Raw genomic sequence first — 26,411 nt, forward strand, 5'->3', positions numbered from 1 at the left:
TTTCTAGTATTTTGATATAATGCTCTTTCTATAATTGCTTGATATATATAAAGTGTCAAATACATCTATATGGCTAATAATGAAATTCAGTAATTCTTACTCTGTCACACCATACCTGGTACCTAGATTTTTTTTTAACAAAATAAGATTCATGCTGCTGTTAATTTAACACATTTCTCTTGAGTTATGATACAGATGAAATTATATTGTCTTTCAGAACTCAGATTTACTTAAAATTCACAATTGGGAATCACAGACATTTCTTAGAGATCTTGTATTCTTCATGATTATTTTAGTAAAATTCCAAATATTTCATTTATTTTCCATTCTTTGCTCTTGAGAAAAATGTTTCTTGTACTTTTTACTGGTCTTTCTTTCCTTTCCCTCTTCTGTTTCTTCTGATTCCTTTATTTACTTTTCTTAGCCCAATTCAAAGAGCTCTTCCTCCTGCAGCTAGTCACCTTCCCCTTTTTGCTCTTATGATGTCTTTTTTGGCACTTACTTCATTGTTTATGTTACAACTGTTTATGTATTTGTATCCTCTTCTACTTTGTGAATGCATGAAGGGCAGAAGCTGGATTGGACTTGCTTTGGTGTATCCAGTGCTAGAACATGGCTGGGCACAGAGTATGTGCTCAAAAATATTTTTGTGAGCATGTGCTGTAGAATAAGCAGACATTTAAATATCTTTGTGATATTTACAAACTATATCAAGAGACGACATAAACTAGCTAATTCACTTTTTTTTCCCGTTGTCAAAGCAATGATAAATTTTCCATTTTATAATTTAAAAGGGTTTTTTTTTTTTTTTTTAGCATTTTGCCCTTCTGTATGCTATTTCTTTGTTATATTTTGACTATCTGGGGAAAAAAAAGAGAAATTAAGGAAAGAATTAAGGAGACAGAAGAGGATGATTAGAACACCAGGAAGCAAGGATGGGAAGAAAGTATTATGTTCACTCCAGTGAGAATTTTAGTTTTATGCTTAATTGAACTATTTAATTATGTCCGTGTACAAGCCTGCCAAAGTCTGGGGGAGCAATATATTATAAGCAAATAATAAATAACTGTATATCTCAATCATAAAAGCTATTTATAACAGGAAGGTTTTATATCACTGGTAGCTTTCAAACTGGAGCTGAATGACCATGTGTTAGTGATATTTTAGAAGACTTGGTCTAGATCAATAGTTTTCATACTACGTTCCTCGTTAAAGTTCAGTGGTCCTCAAGAACCATAGAGTAAGGGAGCATCCAGGGTTTCTATCCCCTGCCTTCAATTAAAACAGCTCTACTTTTATTAGTTTTACATATTGAGGTTCCAAGTAAAGAGGTGAAAAAAGTCTTCCACAGATTTAACAATATTTGAAAACTGCAAGTCTATATTTCATTGCTTCTCAAACTTGGCAGTGCACAGAATTCATGGGGAGCTTCATAAGAGTACTAATTTCTGAGTATTTTTCCATACCTACTAAATCGGAATCTATGTGGCCAGGTTGTAATATCTGTATTTTTGCCAAGCTCGCAGGCAAGTTTTACTCAGCTGACTTTTGGAACTAATGACCTCTAAGTTTTTTTTTTTTCCTTCCAGATTTTAAGACTCTATAATTCTTTTTATGCTCAGTTAGAGTTATAACTAGAAAAAATATCACAACCACAGACAGCTCTACTTCCACACTTGTGGATTATCAGAGGGACAAGATCAAACAATAATAAAAAAAAAACCCACTAAAATAAATGTTTAACACCGGTAGCCTAAACTTGGTTTATGAGATACAAAAAAGTGGTGGGGGAAAACAAAATATTTATTACTTGAGTAATATAGAAATGCCCAAGCAATAAGTAACCCTAACATGTATGTGAGTAAAATAATAAAAAGGAAAAAATAGAACCTAAATAAAGGAGAGGGGAGCAAACTTTTATGCAGATCTTATGAGTGTTTAATACACTGTTAGTATTTTTCAATATAAACCCTCATTTACATCTCATAACAACTGTATAATGTAAATGATATTATTATTCTCATTTAGGGAAACTGAGGTTTAAAAGTGTAAGTAATTTGCCCAAAGCTACAAAGTTAATACATACTAATGTCAATATTAGAATTTATATTTTCTATCTTCAAAGTCATTATCCTTCTCAACATACTGCACTGACCCAGGGTGAGAAATGAGGAGTCAGAATGTTTTAACTAGCGAATTCCAGGGGACATAATGAATGTTGGACACTGGCACAGAATCTATTCTCTCTCTCTCTCTCTCTCTCTCTCTCTCTCTCTCTCTCACACACACACACACACACTCCTCCTCCCTACCTTTTGAAGATATTAAAACCAGGAGAAAGAAAAAGAAAGCAAAGAGGTGATTGGTGACCTACCAACATTTACGTTTCTTTCATTTCAGCACCACAGATAACAAGAGGCTCAGAATTTCATCTGAAGAAAAGAACGGGGGATTTGGAGACAGAATCTTGGTTCATGTACAGCTTGTGACTTTATTCATTTCTAAGATAGGTAATAACACCACTCTCACAGAGTATTATGAGGATTAAATAAGACCTTTTGCACTGATGGGGCATCCTTCATATGGCAAGTTCTTCTAGATCTCTTAGAAAGAAATGGATGTATTGTAGTATTTCCTATCAGGAGGAAACATGTTTAATCAAGGCAAATCTGACAGGCAGCAGATTACATATGTAGTTTTCATGCAGTTCATGTGTGAATGTAATGCATGATTTGTCCATTCATTCATTCATTCATTCATGTCACAAGTCTTTATTGAGCACCTCCTCCACACACAGTCATATGCTTGGAAACATAGAGAAGGAAGAAGAGAAACATAGAGAAACATATGAAGACAGATAAATAAAAACAAGTGAAATCCAAAATGAAATAATTTAATATGTGTAAGAACTATGAAAAAAGTCAGCTGACAATGACATCAAGAATGTCTGTTATATATATGCAAAGAAATACTACTCGGCAATGAAAAAGTATGAAATCTTGCCATTGCAACAAGGTGGAGGGAACTGGAGGGCATTATGCTAAGTGAAATAAGTAAGTCAGAGAAAGACAGACATCATATGTTTTCACTCATATGTGGAAGTTGAGAAACTTAAAAAAAGACTATGGGGGAAGGGAAAGAAAATATATTCTTTTTTCTTTCTCTTCTTTTTTCTTTTTTCATATATATATGTATATATATATATGTGTGTATATATATGCATACATACATATATATACACACACACACACACACACACACATATATATATATATATATATATGGTTACAAACAGAAAGGGAGGCAAACCGTAAGAGACTTTTAAATACAGAGAACAAACTGAGGGTGGAAGGGAGTGGGAGGGGGCGAGGAGAAGTGGGGAAAATGGGTGATGGGCACTGAGGAGGGCACTTGTTAGGATGAGCACTGGGTGTTGTATGTAAGTGATGAATCATGGGAATCTCTTCCTGAAGCCAAGAGCACACTGAATACACTGTATGTTAGCTAACTTGACAATAAAGTCTATAAAAAAATGTTGGGGCACCCAGCTGGCTTGGTCGGTGGAGCATGCAATTCTTGGTCTCAGGGTTGTGAGTTTGAGCCCCACATTCAGTGTAGAGATTACTTAAAAATAAAATCTTAAAAAAAAAAACAAAAAGAATGTCTGGGGTACTGCAAGTATGTAAAAGAGGGTGGTCAGAGGGGTCATTTCTGAGGAAGTGTCATTTGACTGAGAACTGAAGAATATAAAGAAGCATCATAATAGTGTAAGGGAAAGATATTTCAGGCGGACAAAAGAGAAGTACATCATCCCCTGCCCCTCCTGTTGAGACCCTTGTTGCTGGTTAGTCCCTGTCTCACCTCTAGGTGTCCTGACGGGCACAGCTTTGATTACCTAGTCCTGGGATCCCAAAACTTCCCCTCTTGCCCACGCGTTGCTTCTTGGGTCCCAGAATATTACCAGCCACTTGTAGCAGTGGATATGGTGTTCTTATTTGGATTCTCTTCTATTCTTTCTGCATGTAAAATTAAAGATTCCTTGTTTGTACTTCATTCTCATTTTTTCTAAACAGAACATACCCCTACAAAGTCCTAGGAATGCACCTTTTTTATATTTTCTTGGACATGGTACTCAAAAATTTATGTAATAAGTAATTTTTAACATCTAACTGTGGTACCCTCTTAAGGCTGGAGTATGGAGATACAAGGCTGGATAGAAAAAGGTCTTTAAAGTTGGGATAATTCATTTGATCCTCAGGGTCTTGGGGGGTCCTGGGGTTCTGTGAGAGCATGTGATAGTCACTTGCAATTATAAAAGCTACTATTAGTTTTTGATTTCTACTCTAAATTGTAAGTCAGAATTTCCAGGAGGGGCATATATTCTGAGAAGTTCTCTTTCAATGGCCGTCTTGTCGATAGTTGGTTGTTTATTGATGATATGCTGCAGGATGGTCCAAGAGCCAGTTCTCGTAAATATGTATCAATATCTTGAGTGAAGGAAAAGCAAATTAACTTCCTGTATTAGCAGAAGATTCTAAATGTGATGTGGAGAATGGCATCAGAGAACCAAATTGCACTTCAAATAACCGTGAGAGGTTTATTCAACAGTGAAAATGAATGATCCAGAGTTTATTCTCTTATGCCCCCTTAGACTACCCAGTAGAAGTAATGTGAATTTAAAAAAATGCCTGGGAGTTAATTAAAAATGGGAAAAACAGAAAATGCAAATTGACCTTTTATCTACCTGCTTCCAGTCTCCCTCCTTGACCCCAAATGCTAGCTTAGCCTCCTCTCTAGAAACCTGACAGCAAATGAATGGAAGCAGAGCACCATGTATCTCTCTCACTTTTGATCGTTTGGAGACAAGAATAGACAATGAGAAGATACTGAAGGTCAGAGCAATACAACAGGGCTTCATGGGTGAGTGTTTGCAGTCTGGGAAAAATTGTCACTTGTTAAAGACGCAGTTGAATGACTAATACCCTCAAAGGAGCTGCTGAAATTGTAGGGGTCTATGGGTTTTTAGGCTCACCTATGGATCTCAAACTTCTGTGGCTGCCACGAAACATGGAGCCAAAAGTGAAACTCAACTTCAGTATGTGTACAAGCTCTCAAAATCTTGGTGTTTCCTTTCTTTAAGATAAAATTCTCTTTGCTCTAATGATCTCATTGCATACATGTCTTGAATGCTAAGCTCCTCACTGTCATATTGGAAGAAAGGATCATAGAAATAATTAGAAAATAAATACCTATATTATCCCTCTTCTCTTGAGGGTAGACCTTGGGGGATTAAGAAGACATAGGGACAAAAATGAAATCAATATTTATCTGAGTTACCTAAAAGAGACTGTTTGAGTTTAAGTTCGTTAGTGAAGTAGCTCTATCTCCATATTCAGTCATCATTCATTCATTCATTCATTCATAATTATTAAGCCCATAATAAGGTGCCAGGCATTGTGGTAAATCCTAAAGATTTAGCAGTGAGCAAGATTAATACTTTGTTCTTAGAGATTATCACTGAGTGAGGGAGACAGAAAATTAAACAAGCATTGCAAATAGAATAATAAAGGCTATGATAAAGAAGTATGTTTTTCTCTAAGCAGGAGCAGGTGTGGGGTGAAGGAGGGTTCCCAGAAGAACAATGTTCAACTTGACCCTTAAAGGATAGAAAGAAGTGAGCAGGAGACAAGGAAGGGATGTAAGAATATGGAGTAATTTCAATGAGTGAAAGGTGATATGTGTGTGTGCACATGTATGTGTGTGCACATGCGTGTTGTGTGTGTGTGTGAGTGTGTGTGTTTATATACACTGCTACAACTATTTCTGGGACTTCAAAGCAGCAATTTTCAGAAACTTATATTTAACAAGGGAGAATCTGCCCAGGAAAAATAGCGTATATGTTTTATATTATTGTTTTGATGATTATTTTCTGTGACAGTGGCTTTTTTTAAACCTTGACCTACAGGAAGACATACATTTACTTCATGATTAAGTACACATATATAGGAAATAAATGTTTTGCAAAACAATACCTACCTCACTGAAGTGTGAGGCAGTCATACTTTCTAATCTTTTTCTGTTTTTGTTGTGATGACAATATGTGACATAAAATGTACCATTTGAACCATTTTTAAGTGTACAGTTTAGTAATGTTACAAACGTTCACATTGCTGTGCAACCACTACCACTACCCACCTCTAGATTTTTTTTTCATCTTCCCAAGCTGAAACTCTGTACTCATTAAACAGTGACTCCCACATCCCCATCCCCTAGATCCTGGAAAATACCATTCCACTTTCTATCTGTATGAATTTGACTACTCTGGTGCCTCATGTAAGTGGAATCACAATATTTGTCCTTCGTGACTGGCTTATTTCACATAACATAATGTCTTCAAGGTTCATCTATGCTGTAGTTCGTGTGAAAATGTTCTTCCTTTTCAAGTTTTTCTCCAATTTTAAAATTTAGTATTCTAAATGCTCTACATATACAGACTCCCTGAAACCTAACAGGAGCTCTATATTTTTTCTATCCTATTCTAAAAAATGCAGGCTTAGACTTCCTGAAATTTTCTTGTCCCACTCATGTGTTAAAATTCACAGTTTGAAAATCCTCAATCAATAGTATGTCTGGAAGCTACATCTGAGTTAAAGTAAATGGAAGGCACAGATTCAGGGAAAACATGGAATGAAGAAAAATAAAGAAACTCAAAATGGGGACAGTTGATTTGTGCTTGTGTTGTGGGCACACCATGAGCTATGAGGTATATGTTCCGCATTGCTTAGGATCCAGGATAAAGACTTTTTATGAAGTCTAAGGGCAAATGAAAGACCTTGAACCATGATAATATGAGCAATCACTGGAAAAAGTAAGAATGCTTAGCCCAGTGAGTGTGATCATATTTTAAATACCAAGGGCTCTTGTAATCATAATTGCTCTAATTGCTATTATTGCATGGTATGGTGATAACGATAGCTCACACCTAAGGGGCAATATATATTAAGCGCTCTCTTAGAGCATGTGGCAGACATTACTGTATACTCTTCAAACCCACTTCCTCTTTGTCCTGGAAAACCACTAGGCTTCATTTTTCAGATGTGACACAAGACTAGTTCTGGCCAAAAGGATGTGAGAGGAAGAGGTGGGTGACAGCTCTGGACTGTTGTGGCTAAGAGCCTGTCTGCCTTTTCAGCTCTTTTGGCTGGCCACTATCTCTGGACCCAATGTAGAGGGTTCAGTAGAAGGATCTAAGGTCCTAGTGGACAATGACACTCCTGGATAGAAGCAGGCTGGAGATAATATTATTTTCCTTTTAGATACTATATAGATGAAGAAAATGAGACCGGACAGTTCAAGTAACTTGCGCAAGGTCACACAGCTGTTAAGTGCTGGGGCCAAGTTTCAAACCAAGCCAGCTGGTTCCAGAGTCTATGCTCTTCACCACTGGACTCCACCCCTTGGTCTGAGCAGCATCTCACTCTTGTAATTCTCACAGAAGTTCCATGAGGTGTTACCTGCATTACATAGGGGAAGAAATTGGATTTGAAGAAGAATAAATGATGACTAAGTTCCAGAATTAGCATTTGAGTCCAAGTTTGTAAGATTTCAGAGCTATTGTCCATGGACCCTATTTTTTGCAGCATGGCCTACAATGTAGATAAAGGGTTTTGGAAAATCTGGAGAGCAGAGGAAGCTACAGGAGTGGGAGTTACAAGAAAGCCCATTTTGGTTTAATAATGAAAGATTTTTCTAATGATTTGATCTGTTCAACAGCAGAGTGAAGCTGCCTCGTGAGGCAGTGTTTCCCCATCAAAGTGTTGCAATACAGGCTGGACATGAGTCTTTAAGATAGGTGTTTTAAAGAGCACTGCTTGTGCTATGCATTTCACTTGGTCCCTGAAATGCCTTCCAATGCTGAAATTCTGTGATAAGGACCTATTAGAAAGGTTGGGACTTGAGATTCTAGAGTGGTAAACATTGTACCACAGAGCCATATGGGAAACGACAGTCTGTGGAACCCAAATGTGGCAGGTGAGACAGAGTTAATAATTAGTGCTCCATAAACTCCATTATCTACTTGATATTGTTAGAATTAGATGCCGGTTCCAAGTGGAGACTTGATCATGGCTGTTAGTCCTCTGTTCCAATTAGTAGGCAGAAGAATATGGTTGTGAACCTAGAATGTTGCTGAAGGCAAAGGAAACAACCTCAAAGAGAAGTGGCAGGAGAGGAACAGATGTAAATGTTTTATGGCCCGATAGGCCATTTCCTTGCCCTCCCTCCGTCTGGAGACTCGAAGTCCTGAGACACATCCACTCTGCTTCAAGAAGGCTGCCTGACCCTGACCAGCCGCTTCATCGTTTAATGTATTCATTATGTCTGAGGTCAGCTTTAATTTTTCAGGTCCTCACCTCGCTGCCTGGGGATAAGTGCATAAAAAGCTTATCATCAAAACATCATGCCCTCAACTCCACAAGTCTTTTGGTATCCTCTTCAGGGTTTCAAAATCACAGGCAAAATGCAAGTCACATTTTACATCCAATGTGGGATAATTTTTTTCTCTGCTTTACAGTATGTGCCAAATTTGATTCCTGTGACAATTCATATTGTACAAAGTGAAAGGAAGCTTTCAGCCTGTTCTTTTTTTCTTCCTTCCATATGGCTGATTGATTCATCTCATACTACAAACTCTTTTTCTTACTAAAATGTGATCTCTGGTGCTTTAAATGAATCTATCATTGCTTAAATGGTGCAGCATGGCACAGTGTTTCCATTTCAAAGCACAAGCTATGGAGTTGGAGAGAACTGGGATTGAAATGCAGCCCTGACTACTTATTAGCTATGAAACAGTGAGCAAGTCACTTAACTTTTCTGGGCCTCCATTCCCTCAACTGCAAAATCCGGGTAAGTCTGAAGCTGCAAATTCCTTCCCTTATCTAGGCGTGTTCATATCTCTTGATTATTTCATTTATCATTTGGCAAACAATATGCATTGGCCTACCTCTGTGTGCCAGGCAGGGTGTTAGGCACCAGAGAGATAGAAGTGAATAAGATAGCATGATCTCTGCTCTCATGGGGCTTAGAGTATGCTAGAGAATGGAAGTTAAATAGCCAATTACCCACTTCATTGCTTAATTACAATTGTGAACAGTGCCATGAAGCAGAAGAGTGGGGATTTAAAAAGAGTGATCAATAGGGAAATTGGGGGAGGGAAAATCCTCCTCTACCCTTTTTGGGTCTCTGGCTGAGTCAAAGAATGAATAGGAGAAAAGCATGAAAATTTTTGTTAAATCATTACATGTGCATGGTAGCCTTCATAAAAGAATGAAGATCCAGAGAAATGACTGGAGCAGGAAGCTTTTATACCTTTTAGATGAAAGAATGATAAATTTATTAAGAATTGACAAGTATTTGAGCCAGGGGTGGTAAATGGTGAGGAAGTAAGTAAGAAAACGAGGGTGAGTTTAACAAGGTTCGTTTGTACATATTTCTAAACCCCAAATTCTCTGTGATAAGAATGTCTTCCTTTTGGTATGGGGAAAGGACCTTTCAAAAAGGAGTTTTATCTCCTGCTTTTAGAAAGAAAAAACAGGGTCAGAATGTTCTTCTTGAACCTGTTGTTTCCTAAGTGTCTTTGATTCAAAATAATCAATATGCCAAATTGGCGCATTTTGGAGTGATGTATTCTGGTTTCCTTCAGAAGCATGATCTATTCTGGAGGATTGGAGAAGGCTGTTCTGAGAAAATGTCATTTAAGCTAACTTCACTCATTTATTCATTCATTCATCCACTCACTCATGTATTCATTCATGTATTTATTATGTATTCAACAAGTATTTACTAGACATTGATCATATCCCAGGAACTATCATAAGTTTGGGGGACATTTTGGAGAAAAGAAGACAAAGTCCTCTTAAAGAGCTTAAAATCTAATGATGTTTTTTTCCCCAACTTCTTTCTCAGTACAAAATATGCTAGCAGAGACCGAGGAGAATTTGTTATAAGACAATAAAATGGAGAAGGCATTTTGAGGTGAAAGTACTGGCATTTGTTTTATGGGAGAGAAGAAAAACAGGCAAGAAATTTAAAGTAAGTTAGGATAAAGCTTTGGCTGAGAGGAAAAAATTTATATATAAAACTTGGTAATTTGTCTGGGGAACTTAGTTTGATGCCAGAATGAGTTCTGATGAGAATATTACTGAGAGCCGTTACTCAGCTCTCTGATTTGGTTGGGTGCTTATTCCTTCTAGAATAAATGGTGACATTGTTCACTAGCTTGCAGACTCAATGACAAAGCAAAGCAGGCTACATAATCTGTGAATTTTGCTGTCAAATTCAAATAACACTCTGATACCTATTTCAAAAATCAGGGGTAGCTTTCCTCATTATGAGCATTCTATTTCTTCTTAACGTTGAGAAAAAATCATGCTGTGGCTTGTTGGTTGTACTTTGTTACCATATAAATGTGACTATGGATTCCATATTTGCAGATGCAGTAATCTGCAACCTGTCCACTCCAACAAATGGGTGTTACGTAGATGTTCAATTTAGCAACAAGAATGTTGATTTTGCTTCTAAATATATGCCAAGTATCCACTTTTCTCTCATCACCACCTTTTCTAAGTCACAGTCACCTCTAGCCCAAAATAATTGCTATAGCCTCTCAACTGGTCTACGTTCCATTCATTTTGACACCCACTCTACCCCTTTCCCATTGTAGCCAGAATGACCTTTGCAAATATACAAACCCAATCAGGGTACTTTCTGCTTATTATCTTCATGATTATGATGAACATTCTCTAGGTTATTGACTGGTCTTTTTCCTATCTTCCTCTTTAGCTTCATCATGAGTGGGGTGCTCCATGACTTTCAGTACTTGAAACACAAAGACTTCCTCTCACTGTGAGCCTTTGCACATGCTTATTTCCTCTTTCTAGAAAGGCTGGGAGCACGTGCTTGAGCTATCATTTCCAACACTTTTCCTTGTGAAACATATTGGCCTGGTGAAACACTAACTATAGATCAGTTTTCTTGGTGCCTACACCAGGATCTCTAGGTACTAGGAGAAAAAAAAAATCAGCGATTTTAAGCACTATTAAGGACTCTAAAATCTATGTACCATAAGAATGATGTCAAATCTTCATAATAATTTTCAACCTGCCTTCCCATCATCCTGCCATTAACTTATAAACAATCTCTTCAAACTCTATCAAGAAAACAAGTTACTAGTATGAAGTTTTCAACTTTCTCTATCAATTTCCTGCCTCACTGGCACCTTCATAAATTGATTTTCCAAACTTCCTTTACTTCTTCCCTCCTGTGACTTGTCTGAGGATAACCCTGCCCCCTGTGTTATATCATTCTCCTGCATGTCTCAAGGACACTACTTTATCTCTGCTGCCATTTTTTTTCTTTGTCATCCTCCCTTATCTCTCTGCAGCATTTAGCACTTTCTATTTCTTCCTTTGGCTTCTTGAGTTTCTTGAAGCTCTCTCCTTTCCTATCCTTGTTTATATTTACTTTCCAGGTTCTCTTCCTGTCTAGCCTCTTCCCCTTGCTTTCTTTATTTCTCCAGTCTCTTGAATAGTCCTCAAGAATATAGATGTTAAGATCCAGTCTCTTGTATAGTCCTCAAGAATATAGATGTTAAGATCACTTTTTTTCTTTGCAGTTTCTCCCTTAAAAAGCCCATCAGCTTATCTACTCAAAACTGTTTTGGGTGACAACCTTATGAAAACGATAGCTATTATTATTATTATTATTATTATCATTATCATTATTTTAGAATGGTGTTTTCTGGTTAGGGTGTGAGTGCACACCCATAATGTAGTATGTGTGTATATGTGTGTAAATCAGCATATGTAGCTGATTTATTTTATTGTGTTTAACAACAAAACACCTGTCATTATTTGCAAAGAAGCCATAAAAATGACATGCATGTGAAGTCACTGGTCTCTACAATGGTTGTGTAGTGTCTGTTGCACAGTGGGAGAGAAAAGCTAGAATCCATCCAACATCCTTTGCAACCAAACATACTGATGTGTTAGAATTTGACAGCGAGTATTAATTTCCTCATATTTAAGTCCAAGAGCTCTAATACTATGTTGTTTTGTATATGGTGTCATTTTCTGTGTTTCCCAATAGCTTGTGGGACTGAATTAGTGGGGAGTGGGGAAATATGAGAGGAGACCTGAATGCTGTAGGTAATACACATTACTTACAAATTTCTCCCTATTTAGGAGTTTCGTTATTTTTGTTTTCTTCTTTCTTACCCAATTCTCTTCCTACTTATTTGCTGACTGACTATTGAAACTTTCTGCTTAGTGGAAGCACAGATAACTGTAACTTGAATTTTCCTGGGTGTTTCCCCCTTTAAGATATAGATTGGATCAGGGGCGCCTGGGTGGCTCAGTTGGTTAAGCGTCTGACTTCGGCCCAGGGCATGATCTCATGGTTTGTGAGTTCAAGTTCACATCAGGCTGTGTGCTGACAGCTCAGAGCCTGGAGCCTGCTTCCGATTCTGTGTCTCCCTCTCTCTCTGCCTCTCCCTAGCTCACACTCACACACACACACACACTCTCTCTCTCTCTCTGTCAAAATAAAAATAAAACTTGAAAAAAAGATAGATGGGATCATTTTAAGATTAACAGTATAAACTTTGACGTAATTTGTTATAATTTCAAAGGATATCCAGGAACTTGCAAATCTCTCTTAGGATACCAAAGTTCTCAGGGAGTGGGTTTCTCTTGTGTTCAGGAATCAGCCATTCAGCCCTGGCTTATCTCATGCATGGGCTCCTTCTCATTGATATTTTCTGCTAGATAAACTACTTAAAAAAGCTCTTTTTAACATAAGAATTTGAAAGCCCACACCAAGATTTAAGTTTAATGTTCTCAAAGCCTCCAAATGCTGAGGTGCCAGAATGATTTCATATTCACTTCGGACCCCCAATGCCGGAGCCATACTCTATTCTGCCTATAACAAATCCTCTGCACAGGTGACTTGGTGGAAGCATGGACACTATGCTATATGTGATTGTTAATTTTTAACTGTCAACATGGCCAGTCTATGATGCCCAGCTATTTGGCCAAACACCAGTCTAGATGTTGCTGTAAAAGTATTTTTTAGATGTGAACACTTAAATCAGCAGACTTTTTTTTTTAATGTTTATTTTCGAGAGAGAGATGCAGAATGTGAGTGGGGGAGGGGCAGAGAGAGAGGGAGACACAGAATTTGAAGCAGGCTCCAGACTCCAGGCTGTCAGCACAGAGCCTGATGTGGGGCTCAAACTCACAAACTGCGAGATCATGACCTGAGCCAAAGTCGGACATTTAACTGACTGAGCCGCCCAGGCGCCTCTTAAATCGGCAGCCTTTGAGCAGTTAGAGGGCTTCTACCAATCAGTTAGAAGTTTTAAGAAAAAAAGACTGAGATCCCCAGAGGAGGAAGGAATTCCTCCTCCAGACTGCCTTTGGGTCAAGACTGAAACATGTACTCTTGCCAGAATATCCAGTCTGTTGGCCTGCCCTGGAGATTTTTCAGACTTGCCAACCCTCACAGTCACATGGGCTAACTTTGTAAAAGAAATCTCAAGTCTCTACCTTTCTGCATCCTATTGGTTCTATTTCTCTGGAGAGTCATCACTACTACACTGGCCTATCCATCTGTTAACTCACTCCCATGGACAATTAATAAAATCCCTTCCTTCCTGTTTAATTCAAAAATCCAAAATCTTCATGTAAATGTATTCTTTGTAATTGTTACACAAATTGCCATACGTGATAGGATGAATAATAGCCTCCTAAAGATATCAAAGACTTAACTGTCAGAACCTGTGAATATATTACTTTATATGGCACACATGACTAAAATTCTTGAGATTGGGAGATTATCCTGGATTATCCTGGATACATCCATTGGATTTGGGTGGATCCAATGCAAATATAGTGTCCTCATAAGAGGAAGATAGGGGGATCAGCCTATGAGGACTGTGATGTGATAACAGAAGCAGAGATTGGAGTAATGTGGCCCTGAGCTAAGGAATTTGCTAAGGAATGTGGCTACGGGATAAACTAGGGCATGTGGTAAGCTTCTAGAAGCTGAAAAAGACAAGGAATAGATTCTCTTTTAAGGCACTCACAGGACCATGGTAGAGAAAGGGGAACCCAGATAAGACAGAGATCAGAGTTTGAGGAGGCTAAGGTGGCTGAAATCTGTAATCTACAAAAAAAGAGTCCTAGATAACGTATGTGGAGACTTATTTGAGTTTTTGACTGACTACAAACTGCACATATATAGGGTTATACTTCATAAAGTAGAACAAAGAAAAACTATCACTGAGTTATAACCAGAGCTCACATTATTGTGAGATAGTTGAGTCTCAATCAGGTAAAGTGGACAAATGTCACTGAACACACAGCACACTTACTACATATGCAGATGGCTTAGAAAAAATCTACTTTAGACTTACCCCAGCAAAGCTTATAAACAGATCCCTAAAAAATTAAGCCAACTCACAAGTTACTTGATTGCCTGGTAGAACAAAGTTCAACATTCTTTACACAAAATCATTAAAACAACCAACAATGTAAGTTTTATGCTGTCTAAAATTCAATTAACAATATGAGAAGCAGGAAAAAGTGGCCCATCACAAGGAGAAAAATTAGTTAATAGAGAAAGACCCAGAAACGACAAAGATTATAGAAGTGTCAATGACTTTAAAACAATGATTATAAGTGTGCTGAAGGATTTAAAGAAAAACATAAATGTAATGAAGCAACAATGTGGAGATATATATATGTATATATACACACACACATATATACACATACACACATGTATATATGTATATATGTATACATATATACATATACATGTTCATATACTATACGAACTGGTTATTTTAGAGTTGAATATGCAGTATATGAAATGAAAATTTTAAATGGGTGGTATTAACAACAGATTGGAAACTGCAGAAGAAAAGTTCAATGATCTTGAAGATATATTAGTAGAAACTATCCAAACTGAAATACATCGAGAAAAAAGCTGAAAAGGAAATGAAAGATCTTAGTTATGTATGAGATAATATCAAATAGTCTAATATATATGAAACAAAAATTGATAAAACTGAAAGATACATAGATAAGTCAACAATTATATATGTAAATCTCCACAGTCCTTTCTTGGTACTGATAGAACAAATACACAAATCAATAGATATTAACCAACTTGACCTAATAGGTCAAAACACCCATAGGTCTAGTAGAAATTACATAAAGATTTAGAAATTTTTTTACTGTATGACATTGGAAACACAATATATCAAAATTTGGGTGATGCAACTGAAGTGTTACATAGAAGGAAATTTATAGCTCTAAAATCTTATTTTAAAAAATAATAAAATATGCCTAAAATATAGTATTTAGGTTCACTCATATGCTACCAAATGAAAAACAAATTAACTTAAGGTAAGTGATAATAGTACAAGTAACCTAAATCAATAAATAAACAAGCAAACAAATAAATTAATTAAAAATAGTAAAAAAAGTAGAGGTATTGAGTAGGAGGCAATAATAAAAACAGAAAACAATGAAAGAAAAAAAAGGAAAAATATGGAAAACCAATGAAATCAAAAGATTTTTCTTTGACAATATCAATAAATTTGAAAACACTCAAGCTAAGTTGAATGGGAAGAAAGAAAATGATACAAATTACCAATATCAATAATGAAAAAAGGATATCTCTATAGATTCTATAGACATTAGGAGGATAATGAGGGAACATTATGATATGAATAATATGCCAATAAATTTGGTACTAAAGTAGATAAGTAGATAAACTCCTTGCAAGGCACATATTATAAAAACTGCCCCCCCAATAAAATTTTCATAGCCATATACCTAATAAATAAATTGAATTAATTATATTAAATACTTTCCCCTGAAGAAAAATAACTTCACTTGTGAATCCTAGACAAACCTTTAAGAAAAGTATAATGTTCAGCATTCACAAACTCACAAAATACAAAAAGGAACATGTCAAAAATTCATTTTATGGTGTTAACATTATAAAATTATAGTGTTACAGAATATAAAACTACAGATGAATTCTCTTAGCAAAATAAATACCAAAATTCTTTATAAAACAGAAAAAATCAAATCCAGTAATATATAATTGGTATATCATACCATGGCCAAATGAGATGTATCTCTGGAGCACAAAATTGATTTATAATTTGAAAATCAATCAATATATTTACTGTATTAGTAAAATATAGAGAAAAACTTTATGACAATCTCAATAGATGCAGAAAAAGGATTTGACAAAACAATATAAAATCATGATAAAAGCTTTCAAGATAGCAAGAATGTGTAGTAACCTCCTTAAACTGAAAAGAGCATCTATAAAACCCTCCATCTAAGATCATATTTAATGGCTCTAAATTTGGGGAAAAGATCAATTATCCCACTCTCAACAGTGCCCTTCACCATTTATTAGAGGCATAGTCAGGGCAATAAGATAAGTAAAATAAATAAGGGATATATAACTGGAAAGGAAGAGGTCAACATGTCTTTATCTGCATATAACATGATTATGTATGTAGAAGATCCTAAGAATCTACAAGAAAGCTACTAGAACTAAAAGTGAATTTAGCAAGATCACGAAATACAAAATCAATATAGAAAAGCCAACTGTATTTCTTTATACTAGCAGGGAATAATTAAAAATTAAATTAAATTACTATGTAAATGTGTTGATGTCAAATTGGCATCAAAAGCATGAAATACCTAGGAATGAAGTTAAATATATATAAGAATTGTATACTCAAATTGTTCAGAGAAATGAAATACCTAAATCAATGGAGAGATGTACTATGTTTGCTTAGCATGGTATAGGTGGCTCTTATTTAATGCAAACTATTCTTCAGTAAATTAGATTTGAAAAAGAAACATATGCATACAGTGTGATAAATATTATACTAAGGGAATAAGGACTCAGTTGAATTTCATGTGGTTGAAGGGTTTTCCAGAAATCGTTCCCATATTGGACAGCTATAAGGAGAGCAGTTTTAGATGGACAAAGAGGGATAATTAGAAACTCTTTCAGAAACTCTTTTAGATCACTTCTAAAAGAGAGACTATCATGAGCCTGACACATTTAAAAACCGGTCACGGTTTTAGTAGACCTGGGGTACAGGATGCAAGGCGTGGACATTGAAAGAGCACTGGAAGAGATCAGATCATGAAAGCCCTCTTCGCATGACCTTGAGAATGACCATCTTCTTAAATTTTGCACCTTTGGTGTTTCTCTGGCCTCACCCTCATCCTGGCCCTGTTTGGAAGCCATACTATGGATTTGGGATTTTTCCTTAGAATCTTTCATTTCTTCAGAACGTAAAGATAGAACAACAATCACAAATAGATAATCTGCCCTGCTTACTTTAGTCCTATAAGCTTGTATGAGTTTTTTTTTTTCCTAGCATTCAAAACAAACTTTATTCCACATAGCAACTCTGGGGAATAAGATAGATTTGAGAGAAGGGAAATATGGAATGTTACTCTCTATAATGGAAACTTAGAAGGCTCAATTAAATGATCAAATGTTAAAATACCTTTACCAGTATATACACTTCTTCAGAATATATTACCAAAAAGCCTACTTGAATGGGAAAAGTTTTAAAGGTAATTGATTTTTCATATTAGTGACTTGGTTAAGTGAAAACAAACAGAATCCAAAACAGCTTTTTACTGCCATGTGAGACAACATCAAAATATAAATATGTATTGCACTATTAAACATCATCACGGCGTTAGCACTCAGCTGGAAACAAATTGAACATTACTTTCCCTTGCTTTTTTGTTGTTGTTGTGGTTGTTGTTGTTGCTGTTGTTCAAAAAATAAAAGCCTGTCTTTCTGATGCAGATTAAGAAAATTTCTTTGGTTAAGGAGCCAAATACTTTGCCTTATTTCTTCTACTGGATATCAAACATACATAAAAGTTATAATTTCAACTCAAAGGTACATTTTGTTTTTTTTTCTAAAAAATAACTTAGTAGTGAAAGTAGAAAGTTATTAACCTGAGAATAATGCCCTGAAATTAGTGTGTTCTTCTTCGGTCTAAACATCCATTTATAACAAACAATGATCAGTTTATCAACTCTAGATTATTTGATACCCAGTATTATTTTACTTCTTGAAAAATTAGCCTCCAGCAACAATCTTCCTATGTGAATCTTCTCTAAAGGATGTCTCTATCAATTCAATAAGGTTTTGAATAAAGCCCTATTACCAGTGCCATGTTACTAAGGCCGGTCTGCCCTGATAGAGGCTCCTCCAGAGGCCAGAAAATGGCCAAAAACAACACACAGTCAGATAGTCTAATGTTCAGGAAGCCAATACAGAATAAACTACCTTTGTAGGACTTCTTTAGGATGAAATTTACCTTCAACTTCAACCAGAAGTTGGAGATTAGCACACCTCCAATAGCCCAATCTGTAGGTAGGCACTGAGGTGCATTTTAGAAAAAAATAATCTGCTTGATTGACACTTGAATTCTGTAAATAGTTTAAAATGTTAATCCTTAATGTCATAAAGTATTGAAGGTTTTGTTCTAGCAGACATGGATGACCGTCTGCAACTCTAACTGATTGAGAGCTAAGTGATAAAAGGACATGCATGAACTAATCGAATGGGCAGACCAATCAAGGGCTTTCTGGTTTTCTTAAAGCAACCTCTTGACTATATTCTGTGGTGATGGCAGTGATGGTGAGGAAATTCTTAACGGCAGCATCCCAAATTCCAAGAATTTCCCAAAGCTTCATGGTTCAAAAGTACATGGATTATCAGTCACTGTCATTTCTGTCCCTGGTCTCCCATTGTAACACCAGAATACTTGCCTAGTTTGATCTGTGAGGTCTGTCAGGATGTCCTGTTTACAACAGTAAATTCATTTGAGATTAAGTGAGGACATTGAGGCCACAGGCTTTGGGGGGTGGGGGACGTGTTAGATGATGCACCGGTCACCCTGATTTCCTCAAGATGTTTAGACCAGAGCCAGATCCTCCTCAATGAGCTCTCTGGAGCCATTGCTTTGGACTTGGATGGCCATGCCCAACCTCTTAGTTTCTGCTGAGCTAGGAATGGGAGTTCTGGGTTTCTCTTGCTTCCACTGTTCTGTTAATTTCTGCTGCAAATCCTTAACTTCATCTTTCATCTGCTGAACAGATCCCAGGAGATTCTTCTCCACAGCAAGTCTTCTTTCCAGGAAGGTGTTTCTTTTAATGGTTTAACTCAAGTACAGCTCAACCCCCTCCAGAGATTTGACAGAGGCTTATTTTACTGGTTCTATGTCATCATTTGCTTGCCCAGCTTTCTAAAATATATTTTTGTAATTAATCTTTAATTCTTTCGGTCTTCACAGGCCATTCTCTAATGCTGACAACCCTTGGAAGATTTCAGAATGTTGCTTTTCAGAGACGTTCTAGCTCCATCAGGAGGCAGTGATTTTCTGAGCAGACGGGGCTTGTTTCTATTTTTAAATTGTTGCAGCCCTCTCCGTTTTTGCTTCCCTCTGGGACTTTCTGCAGTTCCTCTGTATATTCTTTGCCCTTTGCTTCTATGTCATAGGTAGATTTGTTTCAATAGCAAGTCTCTTCCTTTATAGAGCTAAAAATGTTCTTTTCCTGGGGCGCCTGGGTGGGTCAGTCAGTTAAGCATCCAACTTCAGCTCAGGTCATGATCTCACAGTTTGTGAGTTCGAACCCCACGTCGGGGTCTGTGCTGACAGCTAGGAGCCTGGAGCCCTGCTTCGGATTCTGTATCTCCCTCTCTCTCTGCCCCTCTCCCAATTGTGCTCTCTCTCTCTCTCTCTTTCTTGAAAATAAATAAACATTAAAACATTTTTTTTAAATGTTCTTTTCCTGTTAAAACATGGGGAGGGTTTCTTGTGGCCTGATGTGCAGGTTCTGGAGACGAGGATGTGGTCCTGGGGCACCAGGGGCACCAGCCTTGTCCTGCATTAACTCCCTAAGAGGCCATTTCACATTGGCTTATTGTGAAGGGTTTCTTATTGTGAAGAACATTTATTTTTTAAATGTTCTTTTCCTGTTAAAACATGGGGAGGGTTTCTTGTGGCCTGATGTGCAGGTTCTGGAGACGAGGATGTGGTCCTGGGGCACCTGGGGCACCAGCCTTGTCCTGCATTAACTCCCTAAGAGGCCATTTCACATTGGCTTATTGTGAGTTTGTTGTGAATAAAATCCCATGAGAGTTTTCTTAATGAATTGCAGTTTAGTCTTTTGGCCTGTATTTGGGTACATTTTTTTAAGTTTATTTATTTATTTTGAGAGAGCGTATAACTGGGGAAGGGGCAGAGAGAGAGAGGGAAAGAGAGAGAATCCCAAGCAGGCTCTGCACCACCAGTGCAGAGCCCAATGTGGGGCTCGAACTCACAAACCACGAGATCATGATCTGAGCCAAAGTCAGACACTTAATTGACTGACCCACCCAGGAGCCCCTGGGTATATTATTAAAACATCTCCATAGAAGATTTGAAGACATCATCTACTAGATTTTAGACTGTTTTCAATAATAATTTGAATTATTCATTTTGTAATTCAGTGCATGAACTGTCCACTTCTCTAGCTTTATGTCATTCACAGATTTAATGAACTTCACTTTGCATATCCTTTTAAGAAGTTTATATTGTGTGCTACCCATGTACTAAGTATTGGATCAAACACAGCATGGAGATCCATTAGAATAGAATTCTTTTTGAGTTGGTTACAGGCTGGTGGAAAAAGAGATTTAGTAGCCAAATAATTACAATGCAAAGTAATATGATTAATAATAATGATGCAATTTTGCATTATGTTAGAACTGACCAAATTAGAGATGACTTCTTTCTCTGGAGAAGGTCCCACTCTGATTCTTCATAAAAACAAAACCAAACAAAAAACCAAACCAAAACAAAAAAATCCCCCCAAAACTGAATGTTTTAGGACACTAAAAAAAGAAGCCAAATAAAAGATTAGTGTACTGTATACTCATTCTTTATCTCAGACAATGTTAAGCAACTTCAGATATCAACCATTGATTTTCAGCAATCTGACAGAGGGCAGATTTTCTTTATGTGTCTGAGCAGTTCTAGATTCCTCACTGACAGAGTTCACTTGGAGGTAGAGAGGTGAGACAGAGGTGTTTGTTCACAATCTCAGACAAGCTCTGTGTGCATGACTGGATGGCTTCTGGATAGGTGCAAAAATGTCCTGTTTTTATCTCTTCTAGGACGTAAATAATAGACTATCATGATAACTCATCCCATCATAACAGCCTCTGGGTGAGATTTAACCAGGAGTTCTCTCTGTTTATTAAATAGTAAACAAGGGCACTTTCTGAACAAAGGGAGTTTTTCTCAGAATTTTGTAAGCATTTTCTTCAATTTGTAATTTGTTTGGTGAACATACACATGTTGGTATAACTTTCTTATGAATAGTATACAGCAGTTATGCTTCATCAAATTCATTTTTTTCTTGAAAGAGGAAAAAAACATTGATTGCCTAGTGAGTGCTATACAGTGTTCTCCGATTCTTCGAAGGGTATTTTGCCAAGGGTCTCCCAGATTACTTATTTAAAATCCTATGGAAGTGCAGAGGAGGTAGTAGGATGCTTTCCTGATTTTTCACCCAGGTTCTGAATTTTAAAAGAATTAATTGATCAGACCCATGAAGAGGAAAAAAAAATGTGACATGATATCAGAAAATGACATAATTCATAAACTAGAGTAGAGATACTTATGGTATTAGGAATGTTTCTTTAATTTTCTAGGTTGGATACTTAAATAAAGCAGTGACTGCTCAGTATCCTTAACCTGAGTGACTCTTGCCTGTTTTCCCTTGTTTTTTATTTTCTCACAAGACATAGTAATGGTGGTTTGGAAGATTCAAGTATGAAAGGGGTATTGATAGAATAATTTTCAATCTGTTGTAGTTTTAAAAAAATTTTTAGGGGTACCTAAGTCAGTTAAGCCTCAGACTTTGGCTCAGGTCATGATCTCACTGGTTGGTGAGTTGGAACCCCGCATCGGGCTCTGTGCTGCCAACTCAGAACCTGGAGCCTGCTTCCGATTCTGTGTCTCCCTCTCTCTCTGCCCCTCCCCCACTGGCACTCTGTGTGTGTGTGTGTGTGTGTGTGTGTGTGTGTCTCAAAAACAAATAAACATTAAAAATATTTTTTTTAATTTATTTTTTAATATATGAAATTTACTGTCAAATTGGTTTCCATACAACACCCAGTGCTCATCCCAAAATAAAAATAATTTTTAAAAAATTTAAGTTTATTTATTTATTTTGAGAGAGAGGTGAAATCATGATCTGAGCCGAGCTTAAGAGTTGGATGCTCAACTGACTGAGCCACCCAGGCACCCCTTGATCTATTTTAAATCTCATGTTTTGAAGAATCACATGTTCAAAATAATTTATTATTTTTCTGGGAAATAAACAGTGACTCCTCCATCAAGTGCTTCCATAAATACTCTTTTTGTTTTCCAGTTCCTGTTAGTCAAGCTCCAGCTCAATTTTTAGCCCTCCATTATCATTCTATCCATGTTATATCTCCCTTATGCAAACTTATGAACACATTTTGTTTCAATATATTTATACATGTGGTATTATATAATGCATATTATATAATATACTATATTTATATACTATACTATATATACCATTTGTTCTTTTGACTTTTTGGGTAGGTTTGGTTACTCTGTAGCTTACTTAAGTAAAGAAGTATTTGAGTTTCTCTAATGTACCTAGCATGATTCTAAGCTCTGGGAACACAGCAATAAACAAAACAGATATGTGGAATGTGCACTGTAGTGGGATAGACAGAAAATAAAGATGATTAAAACAGAAAGTGATACCAAAGAAAAAGAAAAAAAATGGAGAAGGGGAACAGGAAAGGGTGACTTAGGGGTTAGTGATTTTGAGTGACCAAAAGACCTCATTGAGAAAATGATAGTTGAGGGGCACCTGGGTGGCTCAGTTGGTTACACATCTGACTCCTATTTTCCACTCAGGTCATGATCTCATCGTTTGTTAGATCCAACCCCAAGTAAGGTTCTGTGTTGACAGAGTGGAGCCTGCTTACGATTCTCTCTCCCTCTCTCTCTGCCTTGCCCCACTTGCGCTCTCTCTCTTTCTCTCTCAAAATAAATAAATAAACTTAAAAAAATAAAAGAAAATGATAGCTGAGTAAAGAAAAGATGGGAGTGAGGGCAAGAGCCTTATAAATATCTGGAGGAAGAGCATCCTATATTAATGGGAACAAAATGTGCAAAGTTCCTGAGTTAAAAAGTGCTCTTGGTGAGTTTGAGAAGCAACAGTGTGGTCACTAGGTCTGGAAGTGAAAAGGAGAGACAATAGAGGACCTGATTCTGTGTGGATTTAGAAATCTTCAAAGATGCAGTTTTTACTCTGAGAGAGATGGAAAGGCACTGGGAGATTTAGGATTGACAGGATTGGACTTACATTTTCATATGATGCTATTTCTACCTTCTACTATTTCTACGTTCTACTATTTATTTAGAATAGAATGCATGGGGCAAGAATGGAAGCAGGGAAACAAACCAAAAGCCTATTCTAATCGTCCAAGTGGTGAGGGAGGGGAGAAGTGATCTGATTCTAGAAGGCAAAGCTTTCCATTAACTCACTAGCACTTTCCCTGCCCTTGACCTGGAATCAGCCATCAAATTCTAGAACTGGGATTTCTGATTCCTGTTAATGCAGAGGGGTATTTAGAAACCAAGAACTGGACACTATACTCATTGATACTGGGCCATTTCTGTGGACAGAAAATAGATAATTATTACTTCTTAAAATTCCATGTATACCTGAGATTTCTAATTCCAATTCCAGCTATAAGCTTCTTTCTTGCCTTCCCACATTCCCAATTTATATTTTCCTTCTCCCATAGTAAGAATTTGGATCTGAAAATGTTGATGTATCATCAATTTCACGATATACACAACAAAACAGTTTGAGTATTGCCACATCTATACTGCTATGAAGACGAATTCTACTAAGTTGAACATGTCTTTGCAATTTTCATTGTCTTTAGACTGACAGTATATAATCAATGTGTACAGATATTTTTTGGATTAGTATAGTTTTTCCCTATGTGGTTATATATTCTATTTTTTGTGCTATTTATTTTATGTGTTTCTATTAGTATTCAATTTTATATTTCTCTCTTTAGTTTTTATTAATTTATTTTTTAATTGTAAAACATCAGATTGATCCCACAAAGAGCTATTCCCAAAGAGGTGTTACTTCCTGCCATCTGATTCCCATCTACCAATTAGCTAATTACATTATTACTTAGTTATCATCGCTGTATTTCTTTTTACAAAAATAAACAGGTACACGTGTGCATCTTCCTCTACTTTTTTCTAAGAGACAGTAAATTACACTTCTATCTCTGTACACTGCTTTCTCACTTAATAATATATACTAGAAATTATTCCCTATTCATTCATAAGGATCCTCCCTCTTCTTCTATAGATCTGTGAGCATGGATGTATGAAACATAGTTCACTTAATTATTTTCTAGGTACGAGCCTCTAAGTTCTTTATAATATTTTGCAATAATAAAAATGCTGCTATGAAAAACCTTGTGCATACATATTTCCTTATTTAAGTTTTTTAATGTTTATTTATTTTTGAGAGAGAGACAGAGCACGAGCAGGGGAGGGGCAGAGAGGGAGACACAGAAACCGAAGCAGGCTCCAGGCTCTGCGCCGTCAGCTCAGAGCCCCATGGGGGGTTGCACTCACAGACCACGAGATCATGACCTGAGCTGAAGTCACAAGCTTAACCGACTGAGCCACCCAGGCGCCACCGTATTTCCTTATTTGTGGAGGAATATACAGAAAATTCCTAAAAGTAGGATTGCTAATCAAAAGGTAAATGCAAATGTAGTTTTGTTAAATATTGCCAAAAGAGCCTTCAGAGGAGTAATACTATTTTGCATGCCCACAAGCAATGTATGAAAGTGCCTATCTTCTGACAGCCATTCCCTAGTCACAATAGAAAGAATGTTGTCACCTTTTGAATTTTTGCCAAACTTGACAGTATCTCAGTGTAGTATTAATTTGAATTTTTATTATTGGGAGAAGACAACTAAATTTTTGACCTGTGCAATTAGGAGAATGGAGATTTCCATTAACTACATTGTGGAATTTTTTTTTTAAAGCAAGTTTTGTAGTCATTATCCGAGTCTCAGTTTTGGACACGTTAATTTTAAGCCATGTATTGGAATTGGAAGTGAGTGCGTTAAGTAGAAAGTTGGTACATAAGTCTAGAGTTCCAAGGAATAGTCTGAGCTACAGATATAATTTTATGATATTATAAATGTATGACATTTACATGCTTGAGACTTGATGAGATCAACAAAGGAATGCATTATTTATGAAAGAAGAGGTACAAAAATTAAGTCCATGGGCTCTGTAACATTGAGAAATTGAGTAAATGAGGAAGAATCAGATAAAGAGATTGCAAAGGAATGTTCAGAGGGGCAGAAATCAAATAGGGAAATCTGATGTCCTAGAAGCCACATGGAGAAAGTATTTTAAGGTAGAAAGACAAATGTTGCAAACAAGGTTAATCATTTGAAAACTGACCATGGAATTTCATGACATGGAGGTCTTTAGTGACCTTGATAAGAGCAATCTTTGTGGGTGTTGGGGTGAAAGACATTGGATTGGGTTCAAGAGAACAGGCAAAGAAAACAATGGGACAGATTTTTAATTAGAATAAGCAATGAATTGTGTTCATTTATTAATTTCACAAATCAGTAAGAAATTTTATCATCAATTTCTCCTTTGGAAATAAGAATTTCATTTCATTTACTTTTATTTATTAAATATCAATGAAGATGAAATCTTTGACACATTTGGCTATATTGGGTCTGTTCAATGAATGCATGATTTCCTACTTCTTTATCTAAAGTTCAAACATCCAGGACAGAAACAGTAATAGAATTAAAATATCACCCATCTGCTTTAGTAAGTATGTATGTATGTATGTATGTATTTAACAAACTATTAGCAAGCCTTGGGCATGAAGAGCACTAAAAATTTAAAACAAGCCAGTACTTGTTACATGCTTACTCTGTGGAAAATCCTCTGCTCAGTGCTTATCTCCACACATTCTTATTCAACCCTCACGATAACCCTGTGAAGTAGGTACTGGTCTTTTCTTTCTTTCTTTCTTTCTTTCTTTCTTTCTTTCTTCTTCTCTTTCCAATGTGGGGGAGGGAGATAATCTTTTTTTTTTTAATTTTTAAGTTTATTTATTTTGAGAGAGAGAGAGAGTGTGCACATATAAGCAGGGGAAAGGCAGAGAGAGAGATGGAAAGAG

Source organism: Panthera uncia (genome assembly GCF_023721935.1).
Source record: "Panthera uncia isolate 11264 chromosome C1 unlocalized genomic scaffold, Puncia_PCG_1.0 HiC_scaffold_4, whole genome shotgun sequence".
NCBI classification, from domain to species: domain Eukaryota; kingdom Metazoa; phylum Chordata; class Mammalia; order Carnivora; family Felidae; genus Panthera; species Panthera uncia.